This window comes from Poecilia reticulata, chromosome 17, assembly GCF_904066995.2.
Source record: "Poecilia reticulata chromosome 17, P_reticulata-male-v2, whole genome shotgun sequence".
In the NCBI taxonomy this organism is placed as follows: Eukaryota; Metazoa; Chordata; class Actinopteri; order Cyprinodontiformes; family Poeciliidae; genus Poecilia; species Poecilia reticulata.
In genome coordinates this window covers 19,666,067-19,682,451 of record NC_088846.1, presented here as the reverse complement: position 1 = coordinate 19,682,451, position 16,385 = coordinate 19,666,067, and the positions used below count along the sequence as shown (strand labels likewise).

Genomic DNA, 16,385 nt, shown 5'->3' with positions numbered 1-16,385 from the left:
ATCGAAGAGGCTTTGTCAATATTTCAGCATCCATTTAGTAACAGTAAATTACACCGGGCAGACAAATAAACACCATTTACAGCAGTTTTCATTGGGTTTGTTTCACTAATAGGTGAAGGAAGCCAGCAGTGGCAGATTTTGCTGCTGGTCATGTACTCAAGCTTGCAGTCTCTAAAAAGCTACAGATTATATTTGAAATATATGTTGCTGAACCGTTGATGTTAATTTGATTGCTTCGATAGAGCCGGCTGTTTCCTGGCAACATAATATTTGGTCATAAGTGGAAAGTAATGGACAAGATTTGCTCTGGTTTCAATGCCCATTTTTATGAATGATTACCAAGCATGAAAGTTACCATAATTATATCGTAGGCACAAGCCAAGGGAACTCCCAGGAAAAAAATACTTCAAAAGTTCTGGAAAATTGTTTGACCCAGGAAAATATATACTAGTGCAAATTCAAACTATTGTGTGATGTTTGCTTTTCTGCACAGGTAGTAATAATAATAATAATAATAATAATAATAATAATAATAATAATAATAATAATAAAAATACAAAACTATAACAATTTTTAATGTTTTGCTTTAATATGCAGCTTGCTTCAAGTTACCAATGTAAGGATCGCTAAAACAAGCAGACAGCTTTGAATGCACGTAAATGGGCTAAATGATCTTTGGCACATAACAGAGGAAGGTAAAGCACATGTTTGTACATGTTACTGGAGCCTTTCATGTGACGCTTTTCAGGCAGCACATTGTCCCGGGTCTAAGCAATACTGTAAATAAAATGTTTTTTTTTGTTTTTTAGATTATATATTTGGATCTGGATGAGGTTTTTAAAAGCTGTTTCAGATAAAATGTTGCACGTTTTGAAGAATCATTCCTCTTATTCTTTTCTGACGACTCCATACTTGCCTCTATTCCAATTCATTTTGGTTCTGATCCCCACTTTGGAACAATTTGTTTTTATAAAGTAGAGCAAATTAGAATAACTGCATCTTAATGATTTTAGTCATATGAAAAATTCCTCTGCAGGGCACTATGCATTTCAAATTATGGAAAATACACATTTTGACATGTCAGAATGCAGAAGACATGTCCAAAAAAACCCTCCAAAAATCAAATTTGAAGGGTTATAAAATACAGGAGGGAAAAATGTGCAGCATCCTGTTGAATGCCCTCTTAACAAACTTAAACAAGTTTTGAACATAATTAACTAACAAGAACTTGTAGTAGATAGGCCTGGCTCTAAATCTATCTCCACAGGGCTGTTTACTGCCATATCAAAGTGTAATGTTGCTTAAATTTCTTAGGGACAACTACAATACATAAATTTATAGCTAAAAAAAAAATTGAAGAAAAATCAACGGACTAAAAATAATAATAATTTTTAAATTTTTAAACGCTGGTTGAAATTTTATTTCTTCTTGATGAAAATCAGTCTTGAGCCGGAGGCTTCACCATGTTCATCTAATGGAACACGACAAAGAAACCATTTTTAAATATATTTTTTTGATATCTTCATGTTCACAATACAAACAATTAAAAATGTACTCCTTAGACAGAAATAAAATCTTGTTACATTAACTTAAATGTAGAACTTCATATGTTCCTCTTAAACATAAAGAATTTTTAAAATTATTTTTCATTCCTCTATGCAGCCCAGGTGAGAACAAATCATTTTAAGTATTTTAAGTTTTATAGATTGAACAAAAGTGTATCTTACCACGATAAGGAAAAAGTGTAGTTTGAGCTGAGCTCACTTGCAGGTTGTGATGACATTATTAAATGCATGGATGTGATGAACATATTTGAGAAGTAAAGTATGCGATGGAAAGTGGCAATGAGGCAGCCAGAAACAGCAGTTTGATATGTGCCAGGCCTTGCACTGTAAAATCCCTCTGGATGAAAGCAGCCACTGAAGGGGCCTCATATTATAATAAAATGAGATCAAATAAATGGAGGGCAAAGGAATTGCTCTGGGATCACACATGTTTGATTAACGGCAACCAGATGTAAGCAAACTGTATGATTACAGAATTGTAGCCAGAATTGTATACCCACTCAGACAGGAAAGAGATGGCAGCTGTTTGCCATCAAGACAAACGCACGGCAGCCTCAAACTATAGGCCGCGGCGGTGCCTACACAAACACACATGAATATATGCACATGTTTGCAAAATTTACACGTAATGCAGCCGGATGCAGGAGCATGTGGAGGCTTGAATGCATGTACGTGGGAACTGATTCCTTTTATCTAATGTTTAACATGGGGGCCCACAGTACGCCTACCGCCATCTTAAGTAGTAAAGAGCTTCTGCCAAATAACATAAACATCCTGAGACGACCGCCGTTCAGCGTCATCATCATTTCCTAGCAGAGCTTGTTGATTGGTTACATGGAGGGTCTAAGTGACCCCCCAAATCCAGAAATTTCCTCTGTCCTCCACAGTTGTTATTTAGGGAAAAGACTTCAGTGTTTCCCTTTCTGTGCGTCCTCTCCCTCCTCTGGGTGTGTCTTTTTCTTCTTTTTCTTCTTTTTTTTCTGAGGAAAACTCATGTGAATGATGTGGACTCTCCCCAGTTGCAGTTTTGACTTAGTCCACACCCTTCAAACTTAAAGAGGAGTCAGTAGGAGGAGGTGGAGCAAGTAGAGCAACTGCTCCAAGCACAGTTTGAGCCTTGGACTTGAGCTCTGAGGCTTTAGCGAGCAACATGTTCGCACGCTGTGGCCTTCGTTCACTTTGTGCCGCGCACACTTTCACTTGTGGATCTCTTCGGTTTGAGTTTGTTTTTTTTTATAGCAAAACCTGTCTGCAGTCAAAGATATGTGTGAGTATGAGAACAACTTCTGCTTCTGTAAAGTAGATTTTAGAGATAAAAAAAAGTGGTGCATGGAAAGGTGAAAATGGAAGTTTTGAATGAGTGAACTTTTACATTTATTAGAGCGCATTAAACTTACAAAACTTTTCATGCAATAAGACTAATTAGTATCATATTTTATTCACTTCTGATTTTTTTTAATAGTATTTAATAGTATTTTTTGGGGGGGGATATGTTTTTGTATTTGTCCATTTTCATTTTTCTTGTTTGCTGATAATTAATTATGCTGCTGTAAAGAAGTGTTGAAGTGACAATTTCTTTTTGACAAAGAAATGACTACAAAATTAGATTTTGAAGGAAAAAATTGCTGAGTGGTGATTTCACTTCAAGAAACGAGCTACGACATATGTAAAGAAGCATATAGCAGTAAGGTCCATTTTGCTGTTTCAGGCGGCAATATATTCAAATATCAGCCCGTTTTTGGTGTTGGGATAATTTTTGTTCATACATTTTTAAAGTTTCTTAAATTCTTTAAGCTAAAATTTTAGGTAAATATTGATATTTTTTGCTTGCTGCTGATTTATTTTTGTTGGTGTTTTTCCTTTTTCTGCATTCTTGGGAGATTTTTTGGTTTTATCTGTGAACATATGGTTATTTTTGTTTATTTTACAAAACTGTAATAAATACTTTCAAGCACCAATACATTTTGTTAATCTAGTAGTAAAAATGAAAAAGCAGAGTGTGTAATTCCACGTGACCACGTGGCTTTGTCTTTTCTTTCTCATGCTTTCTGCTTTCCTTCCTCGCTCTCCATACGTTGAAAGTTGGCACGTAGAGAGGAAGCAGCCAGCATTTTTTTATTTTTTTTTCCATCTGACCTTGAATTGGGCCCACACACATGAACAAATACAGTAAACAGACTTGCAGAGTTTTATTTCCTGTCTGATTTGCTTGTTACTTTCTGATCTGTGTTTTCTCTGAGATGAATAAAACAAATCATACTGGTTCTGTAACAGAACCCTATGAAACTCACCCAGAATAAACACACCTGTCTCATTCTGTATGTCAGATAAATTGAGACAGTCCAGAACCCGCTTAGCTTTCCTTTAGCACCGTAAGGCTTGGAACAAAGGACCAGTGGCAGCAGTAGCGCGTCACCATGACAGGACCTGGAAATAACTAGGGATAAGCCGGCTCTGAAGCTCCGCAGCCGTTTCTGATGTTAACTTCTGCATTTTGTATGAAAAAAAATTCATCAGAAAAGCATAAAATGCTATATTTACCTTTGCAACTTTACAATGTGCACAAAAATCTCAACATTTTCTTAACCAGTTAAGAAAGTAGCAGGAAAACTCGAGTTTCTCAGGTTTTGGCTGTGGCGTTGTTGTAAAACTGCTTCAGATGCATGGCGCGTCTAGTAAAATTCACATGATCGGAGGAGTTTTGACAGTGTCCAGGCCTCGCTTATTGAATTTTATTGGCCTGATACTTCATGAGCACTACAGGAACTAGGAAAACCCACACTGTTTTACAGATTATGTCGATTATATGCGCTGACTCCAGAAATGCAGGGAGAGTGTGTGACATGTGGACGAGGTAACTGGCTTAGATTTCCACTCGGAAAATTGCGATGAAGGGCTGCATGTGAATAGACATTTAGCATTTTAGCAGTTTGGAATTGTAGCACGTTGTGCTTTCAGTTTAATTTGCTTTCTTGGGCTGCACATATACAAGTTGACGTAGGCCATTGCGAGACTCTAAATAAAAATACCACTTATTAAATGATATCACAGAATTTTGTCAAACGTAAATAGAGATATAGAAATTTTATGCATAGAGTTTAGTTATTCTTTTAGTACTTCAATGTGTGTCGGCAAAAGAGCTTAAGTAAATCTCATAAAAGTAATAGTAAAAGTACTAGTCAAGTGTTTTATTTGCAGCATATTAAACATTTTTGCCATTCTGCTCAGGGTTACTTTAAAAAGTTATGGCTGTCTCGCTTTCTGAGCTTCCATCCCGTGACTATCCTTGTTTTGTTTGTTTCCAGAAATATTTCAAAGTAGTTGAATTGTCTTTTTATGCAAGCTCTCTATAGGGAGTGAAAAGCAATAAATGGAGAAAGGGACTCGATAACTCTGACCCTTCTTGTTGTATTTAAAGGACTTTACAATTCAGGAGTACAATGAAAAACTGGTTTTGACACCATAACCTCTTAACACCTTGGTGTATCATGTAACTTGTAAAAAGTACCTAGTTATTATCTTCCTGAATTGTCCAAATTTCCCTCAATAAAGTGAAAGCGGCACCTTGAGTATAAGAAGTCTGCTAAAAGGGGAAAGACATATGTTCCGTTAAGGGGTTCTAAGGACAGCGACTGAGAAAAAAGAAAACAACAGCCACGACCCAGACAAAAAAAACGCTAATGGCCGAGGAGAGTTTGGGAAGAAATGGAGGAAAACGGAGATGAAAGGCTAGTCCTAGGCAGTGGCCATGTGTTGAAAGTGTGTGAGAAGATTTGTTCTTTTCAGACTTGTTTACAGGAAGTTCGTTTAAAAGTCCCACAGATGGCTGCATTCACAGAAAGGCTTTTTATTGGATTTTTCCGAGCCCCGTAAACTCCCTTTACCTTCATTTATGTGTGGGAAACTATGATTGCTCGGGCTGCTTGTGCTAGTTGGCTGAAGGTTGGGCTAATCTTTAGGGTCTCATCTTAGTATAATGCATGCTCGCTGCAGGTTCTCTGTAGATGTGACTGTCTGAGAAAGTTGCTCACTATTTGACAGTATTGCATTGAGGAGTATTTATTCAGTTTGTTTAAAGTCAGCCTAAACCTTTGAGCAGACTGGAACGCTTAAAGCAAAGACGCAGCTTGTAAAGAAGTGCAAAACAAAACAAAAATAAGTTGTTTTTTGTTTTGTGATGATCTGACAAACTGGATACTAATAAATTACATCAACTTGTCAGGAAAAAATATTCAGCGAAAAATATTTTTAGAAATAAATTATGTGTAACATGATATAGTATTATGCTCAAATTCATTAACATTAGTAAATCCTGTTGGCTTTTATTAAAGAAAAATGTGCAATAGTTGTTCAAATCTGCTATATTTTATGTGCACAAGATGGATAAATGCAATCCCATGCTGCATATTTCTGCAAATCTCCTTCTGCTGATAGATTGTACTAAACTTTATAAGGTCCATAAAGGTCTCTTTGGTTCCATGCACCCAAAGTAGCAATTTGTTCTTCCATTGAAGGCGAGACCCAACACTTTGGAGCTTTAGGCTGTAGAGGGCAATTTAAGCAGAAGCAGACGCTTTACTTCCCCCCCCTGCAACACGTAAGGACGTAAATAAAATTAAGGGTCCTTTTTTTAGGGTCTTTCACCTCCCAGACTCGCCATGATGTGGGCCTGCATTAGATTTAGTGGGCAAGGAGTTCCTGCAGAAGTGATTTGGCTCCTGCAGCTGGAACCGCAACCAAATAAATTTTGTTGATTTGTTTCACAGGCAAATGTAAACTATCTTATTCTTTGTAATTAGGTATATTTGGGAGCTTTTCTTAAATTTAGTTTTACGCACATGCTGACAATTAAGACTATCTGGAACAAGCATCCATTCTAGTTGTGTTTAGAAATGAAACCCTTTACATGAGCGGCAGTGGAGTTGTTAAAGATGGATGTAATTATGAAATCTTAGATGCCAGTTGGAGAATAAATATAATGAAACACCAGTCTCTTTATCTTTTAATGCTTACAATTAATTATAAGTACAAGAAGGAACAAAAATCTTTTATCCTGCATAATGTTGAAGATTAAAGCTTCCACTTAATATTGCAGTCTGTACATAGTTTGGTTAAAGAAGAACATGAATTATTTAAAAGGAAAATAATATGGGTGTGACATCAGATAAAACCTGCCGGTGTAGAGACTGTTTCACAGTTTAATCGATTATTACGGTGAAATCATGTGTGCGTAAACAGGCTAACAGAGGACCTAATTAATGCTTTCATTTTTCACACAAACACCATGTCTCTTCTGACTCTTCCTTGTCTCCACATCTTACTACTCTATTTTGCCTCCTGCCTTTGGTTCTCACAAAAGGCCAACATACTCAGTGAAATGCAGCGCCTCCTAGAGTTTTCCCCGATCAGAGTGTTTAATGGCCGCAGTTTAGTGTGGGTTACTGGATGCTGCAGGTCAAACTGGGATGAACCAGCCATCTGCACGCTCCAAAGCACACCCTCGACCAATCATGTGCACCCTTGGCCCGCTCCCAGATAAAGGGTCTAGCCAAAATACAGCACAGCTGAGGTTGTTAAAATCACGGGGTAATCACAAGAGAAGCGCTCAGGCGAGTAGCTCTCCAGCGAGCGAGAAGGTAAGCTGAGAGGAGTGAGGATTTGTGGAGCAGCCAACGAGGGCTCCGGTACAACAGGTCCATCTGTGCGCTGAGTGTTGGCTTAATGCATTCCCAGATTGCTGTGGCAGCTGCTGATGTGTCAGTGCTTTGGAAATAGATGCACTTTCAGGCTTCCCCTAACAGCACTTTTGTACTTCAAGCATACTTTGCTACCTGATAATAGCGATGACAGGAAAAAAAGCAATTTTCTGCTAACTTTATTAGTCTTTCTACAAAACATGCCAGCACGTGAAGGTGAAAGGTCATCGTAAAGGGCTTCAGGGCCTGCTGCAAATGTGACAGTATATGGAAATGTAGAACCTTAAGCTCTGACATTAGGTCAATAACTTTAATAATTTTGATAACTTCAAGATTTATTAGCGGCTTTTTGGATATTATAAGAAATACGTATTTTATGTATGCAACCCTTTTATCACCTGTTTTCAATAAGACTCCTAATTAATATAATTAAGCTAAAACACACTGGCTAAAGCTTTCGTCTCAGATTCAAACCAGTCACATCTCAAAAACACATTTGTGGTTTGTCATGATTCAAACATGAACCTTTAAACACTCCTCACATTTGCATTATGCTCTTATTTATTCATATGCTTAGTTTTTGCACAGGAAAATAGAGTTTGAGAGTGGTGCTTCACCAATTATATTCCTGTGTGAAACACATGCTGAGCATAAAATATGCACAGCATTTGTTTTTCACTCACAGTAATTGTCTGGTGTAAACGGAAAGCAAGTAAAAATAGTGTATTTAAATGCTACTATGTTGATTTTTACGCCACGTTATTTTTTCTATTAGTTACTATGACAGGAAACACCTGTTTTGCAGCTTATCAGTAAGGAAAATTGTTTTTGTCTTCCCTGATTATGACAGACTGCAGGAGAGGGGAATATAAGTGAGACAAAAAGCGATTGATAAACCCCCTACAAATGAGCAATTGTGAATTTCCCTCTGGGATAAAGTATATTCATTCATTCATTCATTCATTCATTCATTCATTCATTCATTCATTCACTCACTCACTCACTCACTCACTCACTCACTCACTCACTCACTCACTCACTCACTCACTCACTCACTCACTCACTCACTCACTCACTCACTCACTCACTCACTTAGTTCTAACACTAAAACAGTTTAACTGGGCTTGGAGCTGGAAAAAGTGATCAAAGTGTAGGCAACAGGGTGAGGTCAGTTCTTTATTTGTCTAGGTTTACCTTTGTTGTGTCTGGTTTGGGATTTACCTTCGTGGTCCAGTAACGGGGCGCAACAGGTCAGTAGAATTTCAACATCTACAGCTTCAAGATTTAAAAACATTGTGTTCGATCTACATGAAAATACCTGCATAAACCTTACATTAGGAATGAATTGATTTGTTGGTGTGGTGATTGATTTTATAGAAAGAAAAGGTTGTTTTTGAATCCTGTCCCAGATGTTAAACGATCAGCAGCCTTGCAGACTGGAGGGGCTGCTGTGTTTGAACTGAGTTGCTCACGAGAGTTTTGAGATAAGATAGGCTCCATGAGAAGCGGGTGACGCTTTCACCTAAATAGTATCAATAAATCTCCATTAAGATGCTGGTTACGTTTTAGTAAGAAGTTGCTTGTGGGGCCTGATTAATAATATAGAGGCAATATCAACAATCTGGCCTGCGTACCATTTTCAAGAATATGACAGCTTCCTACCTTTATTTCCCAACTAAGTAACCAGAGCAAATGTAATGATAGTTTAAAGTTTCATAAATTAGAACTAGAATAAATGTTTTTGAGATTGTGTCAAAGTCAGCTTTGTCCATGGCCTCACTTGGACTAGTTGTAACCTTTAGCCAACTAATTAGGGTTTAAACTAAAGGAAAATGCCAAGGCAATTATCTACTTTAGATTTTTAATTGCTATTAAATTATTAGGACAGTCTCCCTTGAAATATTTAATAGTATTTCAGTTAGGTTTTTACAGCTCAAAGTGGTACTCTATACAGTCTCGTGAGGTCTCTCTTCAGTCTATCTGCACTTACTGCAGGGCAGCATCATGGGACACATTCTGAGCAACAGGCAACGATCAAAGACGCTTATCTGTTTGTTTGTTTTTTCTCTGTGCCGTACAAGATAAGAAGAACTTGTGATTAATTTCAATTTAGTCCCCGTAAAAATACTTTATTGATCTCAAAGGGAAATTAAATTAGAATAATCAAGTTAATTCTTATAAAAAGGTTTTTTAGAACTCTACTCTGAGTTTTCTCCTTTTTGCAATGATTCCACTCAAATGTCAGATGGAGCTGAAGTTTGCAATAAAATCACAGCTTCAGTCAAGAGCTGTCACTGCTTTTGAATAATCTGCAAGGCATTTGATCAGCTGAAAATCTAGAATAAACTCAAGCCTAGTGAAAACTGAACTAAGCTATTCTAAAGAACGTTCAAATGTTTTGAAATTGACTTTAATATATACATGTTAGAAATAAAAGTTTCAAAAATCGCAAGTCGGCTTTGACAAACGTTTTATTTCGTGTCGAATGAATCCAGTCAGTTTTAGTGCGCTGAAGTAATCTAGAACATAAACTAAAGCTGATTAAAAGGAGTCCAGATTCCATATAAATGAAGAAATCATTTACTCTTTAAGCAACGGTAAAATCTATAAACTCCCTTTGAACCTGCAACATCAAACTGACATGCGATGGTGGACAGAGAAGACTTCAGCTGCTGCTTCATTTATTAAATTCTGGGTACTTCTTTATCCAGTCGACTGATTAAAGACTCTGGGATCTTCTGGTTTGTAAAAATTGCTCTGGCTGATTTTTTTATGTTCTGGTAAATGAAAAATATTCTTAGTGAGCAAAAAGCTTGAGCAGCATATGAACAAAATCTGCAGGTCAAGAAAATAGGAATGAAATTCAGACCTAACTGAGTGAAACTCAGAGATGCATCATCCTTCAGTGATTATCTTCTGCCAAGTTTCCAGCACTTCTTAACATTAAAATACTATTTTTTGTCAATTAAATTCTTATTTTTTGTGGGGTTATTTTTAAAGAACTGGGTTATTGATCATTACCTATTTATCATTTTGTATGGGTTTTGGGGGATTTTCCACTACAGTAATATTTGGTAAGAGTTAAGTGACCTAATACACACACAAAAGAAGAAGAAAAAGACTACTTCAAAATGAAATGCAGTAATCGGCTAAATTCAAGGGAATATTATTCTTGTTAAAAAAATCCAGCATCATAAAGTCTGTAGCGCTATTGATCAAAACTCCTGCTAATGATTTCTTTTTTTACAACCAGCATTTCTCAGGAAAATATAATTATTGCAAGGTGAAATCCTTCGAACCATGATGGCGGAAACATAGTAGTGACAGACGAAGGCTAAGACTTAAACCTTTCAAGGTAAATAATAGCGTCATAAATGCCACCTTTCTAAAAGCATTAGGACGAACAGCAGGTTTTCCTTCACGGTCTATAAATCTGCTCTTCTGTGCAGGAAGAATGAGAGGCGGGAAACATGAGCGAACATTGGAATCAGCGAGGAGAGTGATTGGAGGACATTAGTCATGTACGAACTTCCTGCTTTTATTGGGAAGTGGAGGCGGCGTGGCTCCTAGCCAGACCAATTGTAGCTCATTTAGCTGTCAGACAGTCATGGTTTAGAGGCAACCCTAAACCCAGGAGGGAACTGCAGTAATGCTGATTGAAATTTGGGCAGAATTTTTCTTATATGGTCGTATGAAACTTTTTTTTTTTTTTATCAACCCATTCAAGTTAAAAATCCCCCAAAAAACATAAATGACCATTTATGGTTTTTCAACCTTCACATGGTTGTGAACGGCCTTCTGTGTTGAGGCTAGGATCATTAATGCGGTGGCACATATTTCCATTCCCAAACTCTGCTGTAGGGCTGGTGGTTCAAAAATGGAGAGATTCAGAAAAGGAAATATTGATGAAGAAGAACAGAAAGCACAGAGGTATCTAGTTTGTGAGACTGACTGTCAGAGCCAAGGTCGAAAAATACACCAGCCCATGTCTATTGCTGTCAGCTAGGCAGACATTTACTGCAAGAAGGCAATTAGAGAACAATTTATGCTTTTATCGTACTTTAAAAACTAGTTATGTTGACCATGTACACTTGATACAATAGTTTCTAGGTCTGGAAAAGGACAGAAGACGTGAATAAGAGACTGGGGAAATGTTTGTATTTCCAGATATTATGGTATTCTTTATCCATGTAAGTTTATATTCTCTAAAAGTTATTCCATTGTTTTAAACTTTCTTGATTCCTTCCTGTGGTTTAAAATAAATTTTTTCCTCTTTGCCTTTATTTTTTTCCTTCCTTCTCTTGTTCCTTCCTTCATTTCTTCCTTCATTCCTTCCTTCCTTACTTCCTTCATGCCCTTGTGTTCTCCCTGCTAAACCATTTGAATATTCTCAGTGGATATACCTCCTTCTGTACCAAACAGATAACTGGATAAATGTGATTGTGGTTAAAAAGTTCTTTAAATGATAGTATTAAGTCCATTTGTAACATTATTTTTCTCTCAGTAGCAACTCCTGATAAAATGGCCTTAAGCCAGAGAAATTTTTAACTAGAATATCAATATCAGAGGAGCAGGAAGGCGGCTGTTTACTCTGGACCGGTCACTGAAATTTCCTCTTTCTTCTGTCACATACTGCTGGGATAAATATTTTCAAAGGCTAACCACAGTCCACTCCTTACTCCTGTTTTTTAGACACAAAATCAGGCAGCAGGTCAGCTGTGTTTCCACGTTGTCAAGTTATATTCTCTGCCTCTGTTTCCTGTTAGGCAGGAGGCTGTGGTTTTATTTTACCCTCAAAATCAAATAAAACTAAGGAATAATTGTAGTTTCTAATAAAAGGAGATGAACTTTATAAATATATGTAATTACTAGGTTGGCTCAGTTTAAAATTCTTTGCTTATTTTATTTCTTTGAGTTAGTTTGGTTCTCAAGCACTTCAAGGGGATCTGAGGGAAATAATCACATCTTGAGCCCATGCAGTTAGTGAGCAAGATATAAAACAGTGCAGTATGACCGCAAGCATTCCAGCTATTAGCCATCACAATTTCACAATTTTTCATCTTTCTTACATAAATGCAAGCACCATAAATACCCTGAGCTGCACAGGGCTTCTTTGATCCCATTTCATTAAATATTTACTAAATTGTCCATCAAGAAGCATCTGTAAACAAAAACAAAACAAAAAAAAAAACACCAGAGGGCTCTTAAAACAAATACTTATTTGATAAAAATTAGACTGGAGATATTGCACTGTAGAGTATTTTAACTAATTCTGATACATCAGCCACATTAAGTGAGATGAAACATCAAACAACTCGTGACTTACTGTCAAGGAAATTAATTTGTTACCAGTCGAAATGTGCCTGGAGGTAAAACAGAGCAGCTAAAGAGAGAAAAAAAAAAAAAGTTCACGCAGGTTTGTCGACGGTTTACCTAACGCTGCTGGGGTTTTATGTCTCAGACTAATCTGTCTATTCTAAACCTGAAATTGACAGGGTTTTTTTGTTCCCTTTGTACTGATTCATTCACATCTTCCCCATTCCCTTTTTCTCTTTTAATTGTATTTACTTTAAGTTTTAAGCCCTGCAGGCCATGCATGTAGAGGAACACGCCTAGGTTTGGCCAGCTGAAACAATATGTCAACACCATGTTGTGTTTTGCAAATTAGCCTTGAAAAGCAACACAAGGACAGGTATATCTGGGGTTTTCTTAAGGAAGTGCCTTAAATCCCCCAATCTCTTTTATATACAAAGTTATACCACTCAGTAGCACCAACAATGTCAGTGGGACAAAAGCTAACTGAACAAGATGAAACGAAGTGTGCTTCTGATGCACTGAAACTTACTTTGATGTAGCTCTGAAACTATAAAGAGGTTTGGTTTAATTTTGCTGTGATGTTAGTTTCTTTTAAACGGTACTTGAATGATTCTTATTGGTTCACATATTCTGCTTTATTGAATATGACTGTATGCATTTTGTGGTAATTAACAACAGCCAACTTGAGTTTGTGATGAAATTCCTTCTTCGGTCGGTTTCGTACTAATTTATTTTTTCAGACTTTGAACGACTTCATAAATGTCCTCATACATTAAGAGAGGAAAATCCATTAATAACCTTTCCCTCTTAGTTTTATGGCATATTTTTGACCATTGTTCAGTAAAGTAAATACAACATAATGAATGAGGGCTGAGGTTGTAATTCTCAGGGATAAAAATAACTCAGCGCAGGCATACAGAGCTCCAAAGCCCGAGCCTGATGGATTACTACCACACAATCTTATAAGCATTCAGTCAGCAGCAGATTTAAGGGCCCACAATCAGCAGGAACCTATAGATGTAAAATAGAGTTGTGTTTGTCCAGGTGCATCAATGACAGAAAACTCTTTCAGCACACACTTACACCACATGCATATGACGTGTGGGTGCACATGTGTTAGCATTTGAAAGCCTGCGTCTAGTAATTACGCAGTGATGAAGGGGTAAATGTACTGTGTCACGCTGATGTGCGCCCAGACAGACACACCTGCAGTTCGAGAGCTTTCTCTGTGTGTCCTCACCTGCAGCATTCCCCTGACAGAACATACAACCTTTTTTTTTTGTTTTTCCTCTCCTGTGTTTAACCTCTTCATCGCCTTTCTCCTCCCATCTTGCCAAACAGGATGCTAAATGGTTGCTTTAGCTGGAGGGATTCCTGGCAGAGTGATTTGGTTGTGATGTAATGAAAATCACATTGCCAGGGATTTCCAACCAGCTATAGCAGACACACACACACACACACACACAAGTCTTCGGTATGTGACGGCTGCCTGCAACAACAATGAAGAATCTGCTGTTTCCTCCAGAAACAAATGCTCCTCATTTTGAAGCCCCTCTTCAAATAAATGCTAAGGAATTTTTAATTATAGTCCTTAACCTCCTCGATGGTACAAAAATTAACACTAAATATAAGTCTGTTTATTTTAGTCACTCTTAGACAAGAAAAAAAGAGAAGACATCATCCCATTAAGGCAAGAAATAACTATGAGGAAATGTCGGATTGAGGAGAATAATAAGGGAAATAGAAAAAAATCTAAAATTCACTAAATTCTCTGAGAATATACTACTAAAATAAAAATGTACCATCATATTCAAAGACCTATAAAAAGTTAATTTGTTTCAGAAACAAAATTACTTCACAAAGTGAAACACGTTGTATGGATTAATTACTAACAAACTCTGTTCAAAGTCATCAACCCTTATTTGTATCTGTTGTGACAATTTCCCACATGCAGCTAATGAAAACACTGGATTTCTGCTCTGAATATTACATCAGAAAAATTGTAAGATTCAAAAGTATGTTTAGCATCTGTTTAAAGATTACTTTTTTCAAAAGAAACTTCATCTAATCAGAATGCATAATACAATTTATTGGTATTCTATTTTACATCAGTACTTACGTCATGACTTTGTCTGAGGTGCCAGTAAATATGAAGGGATTTGAAAGTCATATTAGGAAGCAAGGTAGCTACCAGAGTGATTATATAGTATACAGTGGCTCTGTTAATGCAGGGGGGTCTAGCTAATGCTATTTTTTGCTAATTTAAGTATAGATGCCACTTACACAAGGAGCTGAAATCAGATTGTTGTTTATTGACTGTTTTACACACAAAAGAAATACCCACTGCTTTATGTCACAAGTATAGCAACATACGTTTAAAAATATGTTAATCAGGATGGGCTCAAGACATACTTTTTTAAAGATGACCATACAAAATCGGTCACCAAAGTCCAAAACGACTTAAAACTACAAAATCTTTGAATTATGATACACTGATGCATGTAATGTTCATGAGTGGAAACTACATTTAAAACCTGTGTGCTCTAGGAGTGTTTCTGTGGATGAGTTTGGTGGAGGTGAAGGACTTAGCTCACTCGGTGAACAGTTCAGTGAAAGCCTGTGTTCACAGTGGCTAAGTTCCGCTCCTCACAAACATTTCCAGCTTTCCGCTATTATGACAGCTGCAACAAGTCAACATGGAAACAAGGGCAAAAATGGAATCATGTACAACTGAAGCACACCAAGACTAGCAAAGGTGCCATATTTGAAGGAACAAAAAAAAAACATAGAAATATACACTGTTTTCAATTTTGTGGTTCTGCCTCTGTCTTCCAGTAAAAATAATGTTTGGGTGTGCTGCATAACAGAAACACGAGGTTTCTAAGCAACATTATGAAAATAACAGGCATTTCTGCTTGAATATGTTGGAAAGAAAGTCTCAGTGGAACTCGGCATGTCACTCTGTTTCTCCTCTCGCCATTTCTTTTATATAACACCTGATTGTGAGACCTTCCTGTGAGAATAAAGACACCAGTTAAGAGAAGACGCCTTTAGGCAGGGAGGGGAACTCTTACTCATACAGGAAGGAAGTACAGGAAATGTCCCATCAGGAAAACAAGTAGCAAACATGATTGTGCACTGTGAGCTCATTTACTGTCTGGGTGGTCATGAAAGCAAAGCACTAATTGAGGATCTGTGCATATGTGTGTGTGTGTGTGTGGGTGGGTGGGGGTGTGTGTGCATGTGTGTGTGGCAAATATTTTTCCTCAAAGGGTTGTTTTTTTTATGTTATGAAAGCTGAAAAACGAATTTGAATAAACACTGCAGAGGAATGAGAGGGTGAAATTTAAAATGTAATAGTTTTTGCAAGTTATTTTTTTTTAGCTGGATGTGATTTATATTCTGCAAATAACCCCCAATCAAATTGTATGCTAAAAAAAATGTGAATAAACAAGAACTACTGCCTTTGAAGAAATGTGGGCTTTTCAGATCAAATTTATGTTTGTTATGACTTTCATGCCCTTTTAGTTTTGATGTATTTCATGCTCCTCATCATTTGTTCCCCTTATAATATGGCAAACACTCCCAGCTTTCCCCACCCCTTAAACTCGCAGTTTGTTTTTGCACCTGGGTTTATTTTAATAGCTTGAAAGGCAACTTTCTTTATTGTAGTGTAAGAACACTCTGAGGAAACCCAGGAGGGAGGGAGGGAGGGAGGGAGGGAGGGAGGAAGGAAGGAAGGAAGGAAGGAAGGAAGGAAGGAAGGAAGGAAGGAAGGAAGGAAGGAAGGAAGGAAGGAAGGAAGGAA

General features: G+C 37.2%; 1 long non-coding RNA gene across 1 annotated transcript; it reads left to right on the top strand.

The window, feature by feature from the left end:
• Window positions 1-445: 445 nt before the first annotated feature.
• LOC145548039 (uncharacterized) lies at window positions 446-15,083 on the top strand. The gene is made up of 3 exons (XR_014084328.1): window positions 446-2,832; window positions 10,515-10,616; window positions 10,711-15,083. It is a non-coding gene; the product is annotated as an uncharacterized LOC145548039 (long non-coding RNA).
• Window positions 15,084-16,385: the final 1,302 nt, after the last annotated feature.